We start from the raw sequence: 6,911 nt of genomic DNA, 5'->3' as shown, positions 1-6,911 counted from the left end.
ATTGATCCGTTGTCGAGCTCGAACGACGAAAATGGCACGGACTTAAACGTCCCAAAGGTGCTAAAAGACGATGGTGCAAACTCGTCCAATGCGGCACCGCCGGAGGATCCCCTAGTAAAGGAAAATGATTGTAAACCTTTTTTTAATTTGAAGATTGTTTTTTATGTAAGCCATTGATGCTTAAATCCATTAAAGCTTTGCACGTAATCGTCTTTATATTTGCTATTCTCCTCTCCCATTCACGAACAATATATATATATTCTCAAACATTGTTGAATTAATAATATAACAATGCCAAGTTATGTTATAATCTCTATTTCTTACTCACTGTCTAATAATAAAATTTGTTTGTCTTTTACATAAATCTTGTAATTATGAAAAATATATTTAGTCCCATTCACGTCTTTTTTCTATTAATATAAAAAATATATTTTATTATAATAATATACATCTTCAACTTAATCCCGTTCACATTTTTTTTAGATTTAAAAAAAATATATATTTTATTATAATAATATACATCTTTTACTTTTACATGCATTCTGTTGTTTATATATTTTGTTTATTTGCTTTAAAACATGGAATATTCAAAACTCAGACAAATATTGTGATATTCTTTCTTGAGAATAATGAAAAATAAGGCAAATGTTGTTTGTACCAAAATATATACATATAAAATGATATTAATTATTACAAAAATTTTAATTTTATATAAATGCAAATAAGTAATAAGGCAAATGTTATTTGTATTAAAATATATAAATGAAAAATTGATATTCATTATTACAATAAATTATAATTTTATATAAATTAAATACACATCAAATCAAATGTCAATTGCTTGTGGAAGGAAGTATTGTATTCTCCAAGAAATTTGCAGCAAATTATTTTTGTAATGATGTATTTTGCATCAAATTTTACTAACATGTCCATGTTTTTTAGTGTAATTCCCATGCAACCTTCCAATTTAACACTTTGCCTATATAATCACATCAAACTTTATTCGTGCACCACTACACCTTCTTCGCCTATGATCACAGCAAATTATCTACTGCTTTGAGCAAAAATTGTAGCAAAATTTTGCTTCTCCTTCATAAAATTGTAAACATGGTGATATCCGATTATATATTTCAAGATGTCGTTTTTTATCGTAAATGGTGGACAAGGGAGATGGAGGACGTATTCGTCCAATCTCTCATATACTGCAAATGGCTCGGTATATGGTACCCGAACCGACGCACCATGCAAGCCATCCATTCCGCCAAACTCGACGTGAATAGGAATTTCCACACGCAAATAAGTTACGATCGGGCGCATAGAAGGGTTGACCAACTACGAGATCGCTTTTATACGTTTCAATGGGTGGAAAATCATACGAGCGTTACATGGAACCACGATGAAAGGAGACTAACGGCGGACGACCAAGTGTGGAATGCCATTCCCCGGATATGTTTCAAAAATTTTTATGTTTGGATATTGCAAATTTCATTTTTTTTTTTTAACAATACAAATTGAAATAATTTTCGGTATGCTAATGAATAGGAGAATCTAATGGCACGATGCTACCAAAATGCGTACGAGCCAAAGTGGGAAAAGTTGTGTGAGATCTTCGATGATGATGAGAACATCGACATTCCGGTACCGGACGAGGAGGAAGAAGATGATGATGATGTTCTTCTCCCGGAAATTCCAAATATGGAAGCCCCCCCCTTCAACATGACGAGCCTGCTATCGTCATTTTTTATCCAATTTGCATTGATCCGTTGTCGAGCTCAAACGACAAAAATGGCACGGACTTAAACGTCCCAAAGGTGCTAAAAGACGATGGTGCAAACTCGTCCAATGCGGCGCCGCCGGAGGATTCCCCTAGTAAAGGAAAATGATTGGTTTTAATTTGAAGATTGTTTTTTATGTAAGCCATTGATGATTAAATCCATGAAAGCTTTGCACGTAATCGTCTTTATATTTGCTATTCTCCTCTCCCATTCACAAGCAATATATATATATTCTCAAACATTGTTGAATTAATAATATAACAACGCCAAGTTATGTAATAATTTCTATTTCTTACTCACTGTCTAATAATAAAATTTGTTTGTCTTTTACATGAATCTTGTAATTATGAAAAATATATTTAGTCCCATTCAAGTCTTTTTTCTATTAATATAAAAAATATATTTTATTATAATAATATATATCTTCAACTTAATCCCGTTCACGTTTTTTTTAGATTTAAAAAAAATATATTTTATTATAATAATATACATCTTCTACTTTTACATGCATTCTGTTGTTTATATATTTTGTTTATTTGCTTTAAAACATGGAATATTCAAAACTCAGACAAATATTGTGATATTCTTTCTTGAGAATAATGAAAAATAAGGCAAATGTTGTTTGTACCAAAATATATACATATAAAATGATATTGATTATTACAAAAATTTTAATTTTATATAAATGCAAATAAGTAATAAGGCAAATGTTATTTGTATTAAAATATATAAATGAAAAAATGATATTCATTATTACAATAAATTATAATTTTATATAAATTAAATACACATCAAATCAAATGTCAATTGTTTGTGGAAGGAAGTATTGTATTCTCCAAGAAATTTTCAACAAATTATTTTTGTAATGATGTATTTTACATCAAATTTTACTAATATGTCCATGTTTTTTAGTGTAATTCCCATGCAACCTTCCAATTTAACACTTTGCCTATATAATCACATCAAACTTTATTCGTGCACCATTTGAAACATCACCTTCTTCTGCTATAATCACAGCAAATTATCTACTGCTTTGAGCAAAATTTGAGCAAAATTTTTCTTCTTCATAAAATTGTAAGCATGGTGATATCCGGTTATATATTTCAAGATGTCGTTTTTGTCGTGAATGGTGGACAAGGGAGATGGAGGACGTATTCGTCCAATCTCTCATATACTGCAAATGGCTCGGTATATGGCGCCCAAACCAACGCACGATGCAAGCCACGCAAATAAGTTACGCTCGGGCACATAGAAGGGTCGACCAACTACGAGATCGCTTTTATACGTTTTGAACGGGTGGAAAATCACCCGGGCGTTACATGGAACCACGATGAAAGGAGGCTAACGGCGGACGACCAAGTGTGGAATGCCATTGCCCGGGTATGTTTCAAAATTTTTTATGTTTGGATATTGCAAATTTGATTTTTTTTTAACAATACAAATTGAAATAACTTTCGGTATGCTAATGAATAGGAGAATCTAATGGCTCGATACTACCAAAATGCGTACGAGCCAAAGTGGGAAAAGTTGTGCGAACTCTTCGATGATGATGAGAACATCGATATTCCGGTACCAGACGAGGAGGAAGAAGATGACAATGATGTTTTTCTCCCAGAGATTCCAAATATGGCAGCCCCCCCCCCAACATGACGAGCCTACTACCATCATTTTTTATCTAATTTGCATTGATCTGTCGTCGAGCTCGGACGACGAAAATGCACGGACTTAAACGTCCCAAAGGTGCTAAAAGACGATGGTGCAAACTCGTCCAATGCGGCGCCGCCGGAGGATCCCCCTAGTAAAGGAAAATGATTGTAAATTTTTTTTTAATTTGAAGATTGCTTTTTATGTAAGCCATTGATGCTTAATCCATGAAAGCTTTGCACGTAATCGACTTTATATTTGCTATTCTCCTCTCCCATTCACAAGCAATATATATATATATTCTCAAACATTGTTGAATTAATAATATAACAATGCCAAGTTATGTTATAATCTCTATTTCTTACTCAATGTCTAATAATAAAGTTTTTTTGTCTTTTACATGAATCTTGTAATTATGAAAAATATATTTAGTCCCATTCACGACTTTTTTCTATTAATATAAAAAATATATTTTATTATAATAATATACATCTTCAACTTAATCCCGTTCATGTTTTTTTTAGATTTATAAAAAATATATTTTATTATAATAATATACATCTTCTACTTTTACATGCATTCCATTGTTTATATATTTTGTTTATTTGCTTTAAAACATGGAATATTCAAAACTCAGACAAATATTGTGATATTCTTTTTTGACAATAATGAAAAATAAGGCAAATGTTGTTTGTACCAAAATATATGCATATAAAATGATATTGATTATTATAAAAAATTTAATTTTATATAAATGCAAATTAGTAATAAGGTAAATGTTATTTGTACTAAAATATATAAATGAAAAAATGATATTCATTATTACAATAAATTATAATTTTATATAAATTAAATACACATCAAATCAAATATCAATTGTTTGTGGAAGGAAGTATTGTATTCTCCAAGAAATTTGCAGCAAATTATTTTTGTAATGATGTATTTTGAATCAAATTTTACTAAGATGTCCATAGTTTTTAGTGTAATTCCCATGTAACCTTCCAATTTAACACTTTTCCTATATAATCACATCAAACTTTATTCGTGCACCATTTGAAACTACACCTTCTTCGGCTATAATCACAGCAAATTATCTACTGCTTTGAGCAAAATTTTTCTTCTCCTTCATAAAATCGTAAACATGGTGATATCCGGTTATATATTTCAAGATGTCGTTTTTTGTCGTGAATGGTGGACAAGGGAGATGGAGGACGTATTCGTCCAGTCTCTCATATACTGCAAATGGCTCGGTATATAGCGCCCAAACCAACGCACGATGCAAGCCATCCATTCCGCCATACTCGACGTGAATAAGGAGTTGCACACGCAAATAAGTTACGCTCGGGCACATAGAAGGGTCAACCAACTACGAGATCGCTTTTATACGTTTCAATGGGTGGAAAATCACTCGGGCGTTACATGGAACCACGATGAAAGGAGAAAGACTTACGGCGGACGACCAAGTGTGGAATGCCATTGCCCGGGTATGTTTCAAAATTTTTTATGTTTGGATATTGCAAATTTGATTTTTTTTTAACAATACAAATTAAAATAACTTTCGGTATGCTAATGAATAGGAGAATCTAATGGCTCGATACTACCAAAATGTGTACGAGCCAAAGTGGAAAAAGTTGTGCGAGCTCTTCGATGATGATGAGAACATCGACATTCCGGTACCGGACAAGGAGGAAGAAGATGACGATGATGTTCTTCTCCCGGAGATTCCAAATATGGCAGCCCCCCCCCCCCCCCCAACATGACGAGCCTACTACCGTCATTTTTTATCCAATTTGCATTGATCCGTCGTCGAGCTCGAACGACGAAAATGCACGGACTTAAACGTCCCAAAGGTGCTAAAAGACGATGGTGCAAACTCGTCCAATGCGGCGCCGCCGGAGGATCCCCCTAGTAAAGGAAAATGATTGTAAATTTTTTTTTAATTTGAAGATTGTTTTTTTATGTAAGCTATTGATGCTTAATCCATGAAAGCTTTGCACGTAATCGTCGTTATATTGGCTATTCTCCTCTCCCATTCACAAGCAATATATATATATATATATATATATATATATATTCTCAAACATTGTTGAATTAATAATATAACAATGCCAAGTTATGTTATAATCTCTATTTCTTACTCACTGTCTAATAATAAAATTTGTTTGTCTTTTATACGAATCTTGTAATTATGAAAAATATATTTAGTCCCATTCACGTCTTTTTTCTATTAATATAAAAAATATATTTTATTATAATAATATACATCTTCAACTTAATCCCCTTCTCATTTTTTTTTAGATTTATAAAAAATATATTTTATTATAATAATATACATCTTCTACTTTTACATGCATTCTGTTATTTATATATTTTGTTTATTTGCTTTAAAACATGGAATATTCAAAACTTAGACAAATATTGTGATATTCTTTCTTGAGAATTTAACGTAATTACGTTTGGCTTTATTATTAAATTTTCTTTTCACTCTCATATTTCCATGTTGGTCTCTTTTTCTTTTTGGATCATCAAGGATGATGATGTCATGAAAATTCATGTTCCTTTTTCTAAATTAAAAAAAAAAATAGCATAATATATACAAGTATTTACCTTAATATGGTGAAATGTGTTTTGCTAATTTACTTAATATTTTTTTTTTAGTGATTGATTATTATTACATTATAAATTTCAATAATCAACAATCAATATACGTAATTATTAATATCAAATATGGATAACTAACCAACAACTGTAATTTTTTTTTATTACTAATTAATAGAACTAAATAAATTATAATATAACTCATCTTGACACTGAACAATACTTTCAATTCTCCAAAGTTTGTCATATTGTAATTACATCCCTTTCAATTTTTTTCGTTTCACAGCTAATCACTCCTATGATTTAAATATCTAATAAAATATTTTTACAATTTTTTATTTATTTTTTGTTCAATTGATTCTTTTGTTTTTCATCTTCATTTTTGGATTTATTTGCACCAATGAAATTGGTCTATTCTTTCTGGACTATTAATTTATTTTAATTTATTTTATAATTATTAATTCATTATTCATAATAATTAATTTACTCTTTATTTTTCTGTTCAAATTGATTAATTAATAGATAAATTTAAAATAATATAAATAGAATTAAAATAATATAAAAAGGAGACAAATATTCAATCAATTAGGTCAACCCTCATAACTAATTTCTGTCACATCAAAAGTACATATACCTATATTCAATATTCTCACACCTATATACATAAATTTGAAAACAAGTAAACCAAACATATTCTCAATTTTCGCACAAAAACTAATAAAGCATTTCCATCCTATTTCCAAAAGTTAAAAACTGAAAATGAAAATGAAAACACAACCAAACGGGCCCTTACATTTCACCCAAAAAAAGGAACAACCCACAGCTCCAAGGAGGACAGCCCAATAATTTGAGCAAAAGATTTTCTATTAAAGGTTTTTAGTTCGAGTCTTGGGT

Source organism: Sesamum indicum, linkage group LG9, assembly GCF_026168435.1.
Source record: "Sesamum indicum cultivar Baizhima isolate 11 linkage group LG9, ASM2616843v1, whole genome shotgun sequence".
Lineage (NCBI taxonomy): Eukaryota > Viridiplantae > Streptophyta > Magnoliopsida > Lamiales > Pedaliaceae > Sesamum > Sesamum indicum.
This window is presented reverse-complemented; position numbering follows the sequence as displayed.